Below are 14,600 nucleotides of genomic sequence, written 5' to 3'. Positions count from 1 at the left end.
AGTGTTATAGGTCCCATAGGGACCTATAACACTGCACACACTGATCTCCTATGCTGATCACTGGCGTGTATTAACACGCCTGTGATCAGCATTATCGGCGCTTGACTGCTCCTGCCTGGATCTCAGGCACGGAGCAGTCATTCTTCGATCGGACACCGAGGAGGCAGGTAAGGGCCCTCCCGGTGTCCTGCAAGCTGTTCGGGACGCCGCGATTTCACCGCGGCGGTCCCGAACAGCCCGACTGAGCAGCTGGGTCACTTTCAGTTTCACTTTAGAAGCGGCGATCAGCTTTGACCGCCGCTTCTAAAGGGTTAATACCGCACATAGCCGCGATCGGCGATGTGAGGTATTAGCCGCGGGTCCCGGACGTTGATGAGCGCCGGGACCGACGCGATATGATGCAGGATCGCAGCGCGATCCCGCTTTATATCGCGGGAGCCGGCTTAGGACGTAAATATACGTCCTGCGTCGTTAAGGGGTTAATGTATTTCCCCACCAATCTCTGCTCTGCTGAACCTCTATTAAAGGACTTCACCCAGACATTGTTGCCAATGCGCTTAGATATCTGTTGATATTGGATGTGTGTGGATTTGTTTCTCCAATGTTTGACCCGGCCCTCTTAATAGACTGTTCTTCTGTCCACTGCCTCCCCTGACCTGTGCTCGTAACCTTATAATGAACTCTGCCACCAATCAATAGTCTCATCCTTAGGTACCATGCTATATCTGTGTCAGCAGTTGCTTTCAGTGATTACTCTAAGGCTGTGTTCACATGACGGAATGTCCGCACAGAGAATCTCCATGCCGGCACTAGGACCGCACAGGAATGCACCGCCTCATAGACAGTTATGCATTCCGTGCAGACTCCGCACAAAGTGTTCATTCTTTGTGCGGACACGGAAAATTGAAATTTTGTGCCAGAAACATCTGGAATGGAAATTCCAATGTGTGCACAGCGCAGCAGAATCCAGTTGAATTCAACGCAACTCTGCTGCAGCTGAATCTGATGTATGAACTTCTGACGTGTGAACATGGCTTCGGGGTAGCTACCTGCCCCAGGGCTTCTTAGACTCTGGTCCTTAGGCTGATTTCACATGGGTATATTACGGTAAAATCTTGTGCACGCTGTTGTGCACGAGGCCTTATTGTGTGACTAGTGTATGACCCTGTAAAGTGTCACTTTAGCTTTAATAGCTCTTCCTGAAAGAAAGGATCTTATTCTCCATTCACAAGTTGTTGTAAAATGCAATGGTTACTAAGTGCAAAACTTACAGCAGACAGATGATGTAACTCACACTTAATAAAATGAGTAATATACTATAGTAATAAAAAAAGGACAAAAGCAGCATTTACAACCAACTATACTTTTAAAAGTAAAATATATTACTAATGTAGGTATTATTAAATATTATTAAGTATATAAATGGACACTATCGCAGTAAAGGGTACATATAATTATAGGATACCTATCAATGTTAGAAAGTTCTGATGGGTCAGTGACATGGCAATTGTTTTGATCGTTGGGAATCTGGGTGCTAAGACCTCCAGTAATCATTAAAATGAAGGGGTCGGGTGCTTGTTTGATTCTCCTTGGCTTTTCCCAGCTTTCCTTGTGAAAGGAGCCAAAACAAAGAGACAAAGTGCTCACCAAAGTGCTTCTGCCCCTTCATTTTGGTGATTGGTGGGAGTTTCAGCACCCTAACCCCAATTAATCAAAACATTTGAGATGTTACTATGACACGTCACAACTTCCTAACAACGATAGGTATGTCTTATCACAGATAAAATATGTGCACCTAGAACATTTTGGTTTAAAAGTGATGCAAACAGAGCCATCTCTCCACTACTGTTTGTTAGAGGGGCTACTGAAAAAACTCCCTCTTAGGCTTAAAAGCACATGGGTGACACATCTTGGGTCAACAAAGAACAAGAAATTGAATAATATTATACAAGGATATACTTGTATTGCCCATGGGTCTCAGCTTTATATGGTACACTGTTATAGGACTTCCTTTCTGCTCTACTGGTTTATCGACAACCCTGACATGTTTAGGGCTACAGAAGTATGTTTGTTCCATCTTATGTGAAATTGTTCTTGGCTTAGCTGACTTTTGGGACTGATAATAGTCCTTATTAATGAAGTCCATGATGTTTTTGTACCTCAAACTGCATCACAGACATCAAAGGAATCAATAGCAGGCTTTTTATTAGGCGTACATGTTACATGATTTTCTTCGAGAGATGCCAACTCTACTTCCCTAAAGGCATCTGTAGAAAGACACAACGGGGGACATTTATCAAACTGTTTAGACCAGTTTAGGTGGTCTATATTTGTCTCTCATAAGTGAGTCTCTGTCTGTTTAGTTGAGACTTTTATGCGACTTGCTTTAAAGCCCCTCTCCACAGAAATAGTATAGTGGTCTACAATAGAGCTTAAAATGCAGTGGTCAGAAATTTATCAACTGAGACTTTTATTGGAAAGTCTCAAAAAAGTCGCATCAACAGAAAATACACAGAAATGTCAAACCATGTCAGACCTGGCAGAAATCCAATGTAAATAGTTATTAGGAATCCTTTTATCAATTTTTTAGGGCGTACCATGCCACAAAATGCTCTGTACTTTTCAAATGACATTTTAGCTTGAATCTTAAGGGTAATCTAATCTAATAATATATAAAATTTTAAATTAACACAATTTGAGGGGAATTCATCAAGCTATTTAGAACCTTTTTTTTTTTTGTCTAAAATTGTCGCACAAAAAGTCTCAGTCACTTCCCATGCGACTTTTTTGAGACTTTTGCTTTTGATCATATTTGAAAGTGAACCACCATTTGCAGTGCTTTAGACTAGTTTTATGCAGTGGGCACTGATTCATTATGTGCGACTTTTCTCTGAAAGTCGCAAAAAAGTTGCAGCGGGCGTCTTTTAGACACAAACTCGACACTTATTTACTTCAGCCCTGTAAAGCAGTCTAAACAGGTACCATAGGTGTAGGAGCTAGTAAATTCATCAAGTGGCGTGCGACTTTTGATGAATTTGGCGCAGGAAGGTAACATCAAACACGACTTTTCTGCTCTAAAATAGTACACATATTAGACAACAATTGATGAATTCCCCTCTTTAATCCCATTGATCACTAATTTTTATACATTTTTTGGTAATTTTTGTTATATTTTGTTACATTTATTGAACAAATATAAGAACCTAAGAACGAAAGCAAGTGTAACCACCTCACAGAAGACATACGAGGTGTTCACTTTAGAGTATACATTCTTTGTTGCGGCAAGTCTGTTGGAATAAATTACTGAACTACGTGCGACTTTTGATATATTTGTCTCAGGCTCTGAGACTTTTGTGAGACTTTTCTCGTCTATTTGTCTCAGGCTCTGAGACTTTTCTTATCTAAAGTGCTGCGGAGAATAGACAATAATGTCCATTCGCAAAATTTACTAAACGCCGTGCGACGTTTGATAAATTTCATGGACAATAGACCCATGCTCAGGGATTTTTCTCATCTAAAGTACTACAGAAAATAGACAATGATAGTAAATCTCCCCCAACATGTTTAAAATATAGACATTTCAGGCACCAAAAGAGGGGTGCTTTGAAGACAATTGAGTAGTTGTGGCGACCATGGTTAGACGCTCCTGGTCTGGTCTATGTTCACTCGACGGGTATACCCGTCGTTCACATATTCGCAGCTGCTGCTGCATCCCGGGGGCAGAACTTTTCACCTCCTGAATTAAGAGGTGTTACTAAAATGTGCTGGGTCTCAAAACAAACTTTAGAATAGGCCCCATCACCAGTTATGTGTGAAATTTAATGGTGTTCATGTATCGGTGCAGTTACATTGTTTCACTTTTGGTAACACACATTTTACATTTTTATCTAAAAATGTGAGTTGCCTTGGAAGCCTGCAGATTACCTCCACTTTGCTCTTAGGGTATGTTTACACTGAGAAATTGGTGCACGGGTGACCCTAATATTAGTGTGAATGGGTCTTCAGCGGACCTGCTCACACTGCGGAATTTCAGCTGCAAAAAAGTAGCATTTTCTGTGTTTTAGAGCCAAATACAGACCAAATATTGACCAAAGTACTATTTGTGAATTATAACAATTCATTTCTGATACTCAGTACTATGGGCAATTCATACCACGCTGTACTGGAATATACATAATGACCTCCAGTATAGCTCCTGGAAAAAAGATACACACTACAGACCAAAGACCAGTAATACTCCACACAGTGAACTTGTAAACCAAACTATGGCTAGATACCAGCTCCTCAATGACAGTCTGCAGGCTGTCAAAGCTACAGATTGTGAAAGTGACTACAGTACTGAGTGAAACACAGGGAACTCACAGGTTAGTCTCTGATCTGCATTGGCTGCTGTCCTTTATCTTTTCTATTTGGTCTAGACGTACATGAAGATATTATGTTGGCATAACTTCTTGTCCTCTCAGTGTGTGCCTTTTTAAAGCACTACCCCAAACTAAATAAAATATATAGTACATAATATATTACAATTTAAGGCTGGGTTCACACATGGTAAAATTACATGAAATGTATGGGCATAAAATCGGTCTAAAAAGGTATTTATAAAGGGGTACTCCACTGGACAGCGTTCAGAAGTAAATGTTCCAAACGCTGTTTTCATACTGCGGGGGTCGGCCACGCCCCTCGTGATGGCATGGTCACTTGGAGTACCCCTTTAATGTCATAATGTGCTCTATGCAAGTCAATTGAAAAGCAGCTGTCTGTGCACACTGAGTTATAAAAAAAAGCCTGTAATTGCAATGTCAGAATACCTATTTTAACCCCTTAACGCAAAACGACGGGTATACCCGTCGTTCACATATTTGCAGCTGCTGCTGCATCCCGGGGGCAGTACTTTTCACCTCCGGTTGTTTCCGGCAGGTGAGAAGTTCGGCTTCACCCCTTCGCGCAGAACGATGCTTTTATACGGCGGATAACGCGATAACTTATCACATTCCACCGTATAAAGGCTGCGTTCATTAAGTGCGCACGACCACTCCCGCCCGACACTCCGGGATCCCGTTTGATTTACCCGATCAGCGATCGGGTGTGCAGGGGCGGCGGGAGGTGCGCGGCGATCCGGAGGTCCGGCAGCGGCGATGGTGGGTGCGTGGCGATGGCGGGGGTAAGTCCCCCCGCCATCGCCGCGCACTCGTCATCGCCGCTGCCCGACCTCCGCCCAAGTGTGGAAGTCCGGGAGAGCGGGGCGAGAGAGAAGGGAAAGTCGTTGCTTACCCGGTGGCGGCTCCGGATGAGTGGGGATCCGGCAGACTGCGGAGGGATATGACTGGCCGGTGAATGGTCGACGGTGGCCCTCAAGACCATGCAAAACTACAACTCCCAGCATGTCCAGACAGTCTGGGCATGCTGGGAGTTGTAGTTTTGCAACATCTGGAGGACCAATGTTTGGAGACTACTGTGTAGTGGTCGCCAAACTGTGATCCTCCAGATGTTGCAAAACTACAACTCCCAGCATGTCCGGCTGCAAATGGCTGTCAGGGCATGCTGGGAGTTGTAGTTGTGTGCCTCCAGCTGTTGCAAAACTACAACTCCCAGCATGCCTAGACAGCCAATTGCTGTCTGGGCATGCTGGGATTTGTAGTTTTGCAACATCTGGAGGATCACAGTTTGGAGACCACTACACAGTGGTCTCCAAACAGTGGTCCTCCAGATGTTGTAAAACTACAACTCCCAGCATGCCCTGCTGCAAATGGCTGTCTGGGCATGCTGGGAGTTGTAGTTGTGTGCCTCCAGCTGTTGCAAAACTACAACTCCCCGCATGCCCAGACAGCCAATTGCTGTCTGGGCATGCTGGGATTTGTAGTTTTGCAACATCTGGAGGGCCACAGTTTGGAAATCACTGTGCACTGGTCTCTAAACTGTAGCACCCCAGATGTTGCAAAACTGCAAATCCAAGCATGCCCAAACAACTGTCTTGGCATGCTGGGAGTTGTAGTTGCGTACCTCCAACTGTTGCAAAACTACATCTCCCAACATGCCCTTCGGCGATCAGTACATGCTGGGAGTTGTAGTTTTGCAACAGCTGGAGGCACCCTGGTTGGAAAATATTGAATTGGGTAACAGAACCTAACTGAAGGTTTTCCAACCAGTGTGCCTCCAGCTGTTGCAAAAGTACAACTCACAGCATACACGGTCTGTCAGTACATGCTGGGAGTTGTAGTTTTGCAACAGCTGGAGGTTTGCCCCCCCATGTGAATGTACAGGGTACATTCACACGGGTGGGTTTACAGTAAGTTTCCTGCTTCAAGTTTGAGCTGCGGAAAATTTTCTGCCGCAGCGCAAACTCCTAGCGGAAACTCACTGTTAACCCGTCAGTGCGAATGTACCCTAAAAACACTGCACTACACTACCACATAATAAAGGGTAAAACACCACATAAACACCCCCTTACACTGCCCCCCCAATAAAAATAAAAAAAACGTATCGTACAGCAGTGTTTCCAAAACAGAGCCTCCAGCTGTTGCAAAACAACAACTCCCAGCATTTCTGGACAGCCACTGACTGTCCAGGCAAGCTGGGAGTTTAGCAACAGCTGGAGGCACCCTGTTTGGGAATCACTGGCGTAGAATACCCCTATGTCCACCCCTATTTAATCCCTAATTTAGTCCTCAAATGCGCATGGTGCTCTCTCACTTCGGAGCCTTGTCGTATCTCAAGGAAACAGTTTAGGGCCACATATGGGGTATTTCCGTACTCAGGAAAAATTGTGTTACAAATTTTGGGGTGCTTTTTCTCCTTTTACCCCTTATGAAAAGGAAAAGTTGGGGTCTACATCAGCCGGTTAGTGTAAAAAAATTTTTTTTTTTACACTAACATGCTGGTGTTGCCCCATACTTTTTATTTTCACAAGAGGTAAAAGGAAAAAAAGACCCCCAAAATTTATAACGCAATTTCTCCTGAGTACGGAAATACCCCATATGTGGGTGTAAAATGCTCTGCGGACGCCCAGCAAGGCTCAGGAGTGAGAGCGCACTATGTACATTTGAGGTCTAAATTGGTGATTTGCACAGGGGTGGCTGATTTTACAGCGGTTCTGACATAAACGCAAAAAAATAAATACCCACCTGTGACCCCATCTTGGAAACTACACCCCTCACGGAACGTAACAAGGGATATAGTGAGCCTGAACACTCCACAGGTGTTTGATGAATTTTTGTTAAAGTTGGATGGGAAAATGAAGACATTTTTTTTTTCACTAAAATGCTGGTGTTACCCTAAATTTTTCATTTTCACAAGGGAAAATAGGAAAAAAGCCCCCCAAAATGTGTAGCTCAATTTCTTCTGAGAAAGAAAATACCCCATATGTGGATGTGAAGTGCTCTGCGGGTGAACTACAATGCTCAGAAGAGAAGGAGCATTGTAATGCAAGGAGGAATTTTGTCCGGAATTGAAGGCCACGTGTGTTTACAAAGCCCCCATAGTGCCAGAACAATGGACCCCCCCACATGTGACCCCATTTTTGAAACTACACCCCTCACGTAATGTAATATGGGGTGCAGTGAGCATTTACGCCCCACAGGTGTCTGACAGATTTTTGGAACAGTGGTCCGTGAAAATGAAAAATTTAATTTTTCATTTGCACAGCCCACTGTTCCAAAAAACTGTCAAACACCAGTGGAGTTTAAATGCTCACTGCACCCCTTATTAAATTCTGTGGGGGATGTAGTTTCCAAAATGGGGTCACTTGTGGGGACGGGGTCAACTGTTCTGGCTCCACGGGGGGCTTTGTAAACGCACATGGCCCCTGACTTCTATTTCAACCAATTTCTCTCTCCATAAGGTCAATGGCGCTCCTTCTCTTCTAAGCATTGTAGTGCGCCAGCAGAGCACTTGACGTCCACACATGGGGTATTTCCATACTCGAAATGGGGGTTACAAATTTTGGGGGGCATTTTCTCCTATTACCCCTTGTAGAAATGTAAAATTTGGGGAAAAAAAACTGCATTTTAGTGAGAAAAAAATAAAAATTCATTTACACATCCAACATTAACTAAAAGTCGTCAAACACCTGTGGGGTGTTAAGGCTCACTGGACCCCTTGTTACGTTCCTTGAGGGGTCTAATTTCCAAAATAGTATGCCCTGTGGGGGTTCACTTGCTGTTCTGGCACATAGGGGCTTCTTAAATGTGACATGCCCCCCAAAAACCATTTCAGAAAAACTCACTCTACAAAATCCTATTGTCGCGCCTTCCCTTCTGAGCCCTCTAGTGCACCCACCGAACACTTCACATATACATATGAGGTATTTCCTTACTCGAGAGAAATTGGGTTACAAATTTTAGGAAGATTTTTCTCCTTTTACCCCTTGTAAAAATAAAAAAAACTGGGTCTACAAGAACATGCGAGCGTAAAAAATGAAGATTTTGAATTTTCTCCTTCACTTTGCTGCTATTCCTGTGAAACACCTAAAGGGTTAACACACTTACTGAATATCATTTTGAATACTTTGAGGGGTGCAGTTTTTATAATAGGGTCATTTGTGGGGTATTTCTAATATGAAGGCCCCTCAAATCCACTTCAAAACTGAACTGGTCCTTGAAAAATTCTGATTTAGAACATTTTGTGAAATATTGGAAAATTGCTGCTATACTTTGAAGCCCTCTGATGTCTTCCAAATGTAAAAACATGTCAACTTTATGATGCAATCATAAAGTAGACATATTGTATATGTGAATCAATATATAATTTATTTGGGATATCCATTTTCCTTATAAGCAGAGAGTTTCAAAGTAAAAAAAAAGCAACATTTTCACATTTTTCATCAAATTTTGGAATTTTTCACCAAGAAACGATGCAAGTATCGACTAAATGTTACCACTAACATAAAGTAGAATATGTCACGAAAAAACAATCTCGGAATCAGAATGAAAAGTAAAAGCATCCCAGAGTTATTAATGCTTAAAGTGACAGTGGCCAGATTTGCAAAAAAGGCCTGCGTACTTAAGGTGAAAATGAGCTGCGTCCTTAAGAAGTTAATGGCGTATTTATCCATGTAGTTTTACGATATATGAACCCAACCGAATGTAAGCACTGTTGGAGCACTGTAGTAAAACGTGTCATACTACATGTAACCACCTCACAATAGTATATAACACTTATACTATGTACCTGTATAATATAGTGGGGGAAAAAAGTATTTAGTCAGCCACCAATTTTGTAAGTTCTCCCACTTAAAAAGATGAGAGGCCTGTAATTTTCATCATAGGTATACCTCAACTATGAGAGGCGCTTTAAATCATTGAACTGCAGTGGATTCTGTGGGGCCAGAGTCCTGCTGCTGTTGCCCGATTCCCTCCCCGTCCCCGGTCTTATAGGTACATGTCCTGGGGAACGCGCTCCTTCAGGCTCTGGCGGCGTTCTGCGCTGTCAATGTGCGCAGCGCACAGTGACAGCTCAGAATGCCGCCGGAGCCTGAAGGAGAGCGGTACCCAGGACATGTAACTATAAAACCGGGGATGGAGAGGGAATCGGGCAGCGCAACTCTGGCTCTGCTGAAGCTGCTGCAGTTCAATGATTTAAAGCGCCTGCTTTAATTCATTGAATTGCAGCGGCTTCTGCGGGCCAGAAACAGTTTATCAAGGTATACCCGCACACACACACCAATTTTAACAAGGATATTTGGGTAAAAAACCTTTTTTACCCAAATTTCCTTGGAAAGATGAGCATGTTACAGGCTAGTGCGTGGCATACCCCGATAAATACAGTATTTGGTCAATAACAAAAGTTCATCTCAATACTTTGTTATATACCCTTTGTTGGCAATGACAGAGTCAAACGTTTTCTGTAAGTCTTCACAAGGTTTTCACACACTGTTGGTGGTAATTTGGCCCATTCCTCCATGCAGATCTCCTCTAGAGCAGTGATGTCTTGGGGCTGTCACTTGGCTTTACGGACTTTCAACTCGCTCTAAGGGTTTTCTATGGGCTTGAGATCTGGAAACTGGCTGGGCCACTCCAGGACCTTGAAATGCTTCTTACGAAGCCACTCCTTCTTGCTCGTGGGGGGGGGGGGTTTGGGATCATTGCCATGCTGAAAGAACCAGCCACGTTTCATCTTCAATGCCCCTGCTGATGGAAGGAGGTTTTCACTCAAAATATCCCGGTACATGGCCCCATTCATTCTTTCCTTTACATGGATCAGTCATCCTGGTCCCTTAGCAGAAAAATAGCACCAAAGCATGATGTTTCCACCCCCATGCTTCACAGTAGGTATGGTTTTCTTTGGATGCAACTCAGCATTCTTTCTCCTCCAAACACGACGAGTTGAGTTTTTACCAAAAAGTTCTACTTTGGTTTCATCTGACCATATGACATTCTCCCAATATTATTCTGGATCATCCAAATGCTCTCTAGCAAACTTCAGGCGGCCCCGGTATGTACTGGCTTAAGCAGAGGGACAAGTCTTGCACTGCATGATTTGAATCCCTGGTGGAGTAGTGTGTTACTGATGGTAGCCTTTGTTACTTTGGTCCCATCTCTCTGCAGGTCATTCACTAGGTCCTTGCTCACCGTTCTTGTGATCATTTTAACACCTCTTGGTGAGATCTTGCATGGAGCCCCAGATCGAAGGAGATTATCAGTGGTCTTGTATGTCTTCCATTTTCTAATAATTGCTCCCACAGTTGATTTCTTCACACCAAGCTGCTTGCCTATTGCATTTTAAGTCTTCCCAGCCTGGTGCAGGTCTACAATTTTGTTTCTCGTGTCCTTCAACAGCTCTTTGGTCTTGGCCATAGTGGAGATTCGAGTGTTACTGAGGTTGTGGACAGGAGTCTTTTATACTGATAACAAGTTCAAACAGGTGCCATTAATACAGGTAACGAGTGGAGGACAGAGGAGACTCTTAAAGAAAAAAAATACAGGTCTGTGGGAGCCAGAAATCTTGCTTGTTTGTAGGTGACCAAATACTTATTTTCCGCCATAATTTGCAAATAAATTCTTTAAAAATCAGACAGTGTGATTTTATGTTTTTTTTCTCATTAAGTCTCTCATAGAAGTGGGAGAACTTGCACAATTGGTGGCTGACAAAATACTTTTTTGCCTCAATGTATATGGGAGTGGAAAAGGAGGCTGCAATATAGTATATACATTTACATGCACAGTACAGTCCATGGTATGGTATAGTACTATGCAGTATATTATAGCCTGGGCTATACTGTGCATATAAAAGCATTTACCATACTCTGTACTATGTATAATAAATAGTACTCAGTAGGTTGGGCAGCAATATACCACATTTCCACATAGTGTACATGTTGCACTATATAGTATTGTAGTGGTTATGCAGATGGCACATTTTACATAACACTAAAACTATAGCAGACATCCACTGCTACCCCTCCAGGGAAACCTCCCACCCCCATCAGAGCTTACTATATAAAGCATAGTCTTTTCATTTAAGTGGCCAACACTATCTTTTACATGTCTTTTCCTCCAAGAGAGAATTTATAGCCAATACACTTCAATGGGATTCTGCTGTCTCACTCACACAGCAGACTTTCCGCTGCAGGAATTTCATTGAAGTGAATGGGCAATTCATTTCTGTGGAAGATACTGCAGAATTTGATGCAGAATTCTGTGCAGAAATTCTGCTGTGTGAACATAGAACATGCGGTCATGGCCCTTTAGGCTATCTTCAATGCCCCCAGTGCACACACGCTCTCTTAACTTGCACCCAGCACTCTGGTGGTAACAGGGCAAGTGCCAATAGACAAACAGAAAAAAAATTGCTGCCTGCACACCCCTACACATCTGGTACATAACGCCTTAGGGCTGGTTCACATTAACGTCAGTCCCCGTTAATTCATACCCATTCTCAAATCCGTTCAAGCCTTTTGCTAACATCTGTAAATCAATCCCGTTGATGCCTTTGCAAGCCATTTTTACCTGTTTGGTTCCTAATCCGTTATATTTGATAGTTCCCTGGCTTCGGGAGTCTGCGGGCGGCTGGGGAGACTACTGTAGTGCTTATACTACAATCCCCATCATGGAACAGAGTCTGTTCTACGTTGGGGTTAGTAGTACAGGGGCTGAGGGATTGATCGCACCGGGTCTCACTTCTGGGACCCGATGCAATCAAAAGCTACTAACCAGGGGAGCGGGCGGCATGCTTTTGACACATAGCTTTGCTGGGCCCATATGTATATAGAAGGGCTGTGAGGGGCCATCCAGATAGCACTATATGTCTGGCCCTGCAGCGCTATGTGTCAGAAGGATTGTTTCAGCAGTGCATCGCTGCTAATACAATGCTTTTGACACACAGGGCTGCGGGGGCCATATGTATATAGAAGCGCTGCGGGGGGCAAGACATATAGAAGAGCTGCGGGGGGCCAGACATATAGACGCTTTATGTCTGGCCCCCCACAACGCTTCTATATGTCTGGCCCCCCACAGAGCTATGTTTTAAAAGGAAGCAGCACCTCCCTCTCCTCACTGACTGACAGTATATACATCGCAGGGGAGAGGAGCATGCCACCCATTCCCCTGGTTAATAGCTTTTTATCCCATTGGGTCTCAGAAATGAGACCCGGTGTGAACAATCCCTCAGCCCCTGTACTACTACCCCCAACATAGAACAGACTCTGTTCCATGATGGGGGTAGATGTACAAGCACTAATGTAGTCTCCCAGCCACCCCTGGACTCCTGCAGCCGAGGGAACTACTACTCTCATCATGTCTGTCCCATGGGAGTAGTAGTAGTCCCGGCTACGGGAATCTGTAGGCGGCTGACTTTTTATACTAACAGATAAAAAAACTGATGCAAAAGGATGCCACTAAATAGCATCCCTTTGCATCGGTTAGTAGTATGGTCCGTTTAGGAACCATTGACGGTAGAAAATGGGGGTGGGGGACAACAGCCGTGTGAACCTAGCTTTAACAGTAAATACTGTCAGTACTTTGTATACCAAGCCCTAAATGGTGGGATATGGTGGTACCCTAAATAAAGGGGCCCATTTGCAAGTGGGACCGCTACAGTTACACCACTGCCAGTATTATCAAAACCTGTGTAAGGCTGGGTTCACACTACGTTTTCTCCCATACGGGAGCCCATACGGCAGGGGGGAGCTAAAAGCTCGCGCTCCCGTATGTGACCGTATGCGCTCCCGTATGTCATTCATTTCAATGAGCCGACCGGAGTGAAACGTTCGGTCCGGTCGGCTCATTTTTGCGCCGTATGCGCTTTTACAACCGGACCTAAAACTGTGGTCAACCACGGTTTTAGGTCCGGTTGTAAAAGCGCATACGGCGCAAAAATGAGCCGACCGGACCGAACGTTTCACTCCGGCCGGCTCATTGAAATGAATGACATACGGGAGCGCATACGAAGGCATATGGGAGCGCAAGGTTTTAGCTCTCCCCTGCCGTATGCGCTCCCGTATGGGAGAAAACGTAGTGTGAACCCAGCCTAAGGGAAGAGTGGTGCAGTTGCCCATAACAACCAATCAGATTGCTTCTTCCATTTTTAAGGAGGCCTCTGGAAAATGAAAGAAGTGATCTGATTGGTTGCTTTGGGCAACTGGACACCTTTTCCTCAGCTCAGGTTTTGCTAACTCTCCCCGTCTCATTCTATGGTAGGACAGAATCCAGTGTTTGTATGTTGAGAATAGATAGAATGAATAGTGGTGCTGTCTGTCTGTCTATACATACATCTTCTGTCCCTTCAGGCTATGGCTCTGTACTAACGAACCTCACCTTGTACTTCCCGCACTGTCTGCACTGTGACCACTTATCCCTGCTTTCCTAAGAGTTTATTAGAGAGGCGGGGACTAGTGAGTGGCTCTCCCTATTGGTCAGAGGCTCGCTGTGGCCCCGCCCCCCGCACGCCGTGCACTCTGCCAGCTTGTGTGTAGCAGTGGAGCTGGCTGGGTGCCCGGATAGTGAGCCCTGCAGGCTCTGGCCGCTCGCTGTACCCTGTACCCTGTGGGCACAGTCCTGAGCTCCCGGCACTGACTGATATGGAGCCCTGCCTCCTTGTCTCCACCTGGATGCCACTTGCACTAAGTTTCTTTCTTTGTGACAACTCTGATAAACGTCTCCCCCTGGATAACGTGAGGGAACCATGAGCTGTAATAGAAACTATATGGTATGTAACGGGCACTGGGGCTTCGTATATGTGTATAGGATCCACTTATCACCTATTGGGATATAAATTGTATTATTGTTACCTACTGAACTGTATACTGTATATAACTGGCTACATCAAATGTGTGTACATGACTGTATATACCTGGATACAGTAAGTGTGTGTTCTGTGTACATGACTGTATATACCTGGATACAGTAAGTGTGTGTTCTGTGTACATGACTGTATATACCTGGATACAGTAAGTGTGTGTTCTGTGTGCATGACTGTATATACCTGGATACAGTAAGTGTGTGTTCTGTGTACATGACTGTATATACCTGGATACAGTAAGTGTGTGTTCTGTGTACATGACTGTATATACCTGGATACAGTAAGTGTGTGTTCTGTGTACATGACTGTATATACCTGGATACAGTAAGTGTGTGTTCTGTGTACATGACTGTATATACCTGGATACA

At 44.2% G+C, this 14,600-nt stretch overlaps 1 protein-coding gene and 1 long non-coding RNA gene across 4 annotated transcripts in view; one reads left to right on the top strand and one right to left on the bottom strand.

The window, feature by feature from the left end:
* Positions 1-4,494, bottom strand: part of LOC130273121 (uncharacterized) — a 55,695-nt gene extending 51,201 nt beyond the window's left edge. The window contains exon 1 of one of the 2 annotated variants that reach the window (XR_008843877.1): positions 4,363-4,494. This is a non-coding gene — a long non-coding RNA (uncharacterized LOC130273121). Of the gene's footprint in view, positions 1-2,159; positions 2,270-4,362 lie in introns of those variants that run through there. The other variant, XR_008843878.1, reaches the window with a different exon arrangement.
* Positions 1-14,600, top strand: part of LPAR1 (lysophosphatidic acid receptor 1) — a 144,124-nt gene that overhangs the window by 64,796 nt on the left and 64,728 nt on the right. The window contains exon 1 of one of the 2 annotated variants that reach the window (XM_056519403.1): positions 13,898-14,139. The exons of the other annotated variant lie outside the window; for it this stretch is intronic. The gene's annotated coding sequence lies outside the window, so the exon portion shown is untranslated. Of the gene's footprint in view, positions 1-13,897; positions 14,140-14,600 lie in introns of those variants that run through there. 2 annotated transcript variants of the gene reach the window in all.

Source organism: Hyla sarda, chromosome 1 (genome assembly GCF_029499605.1).
Source record: "Hyla sarda isolate aHylSar1 chromosome 1, aHylSar1.hap1, whole genome shotgun sequence".
Taxonomy (NCBI): domain Eukaryota; kingdom Metazoa; phylum Chordata; class Amphibia; order Anura; family Hylidae; genus Hyla; species Hyla sarda.
Note: the sequence above shows the minus strand (reverse complement) of the source record. Positions and strands in the feature narration are given on the sequence as shown.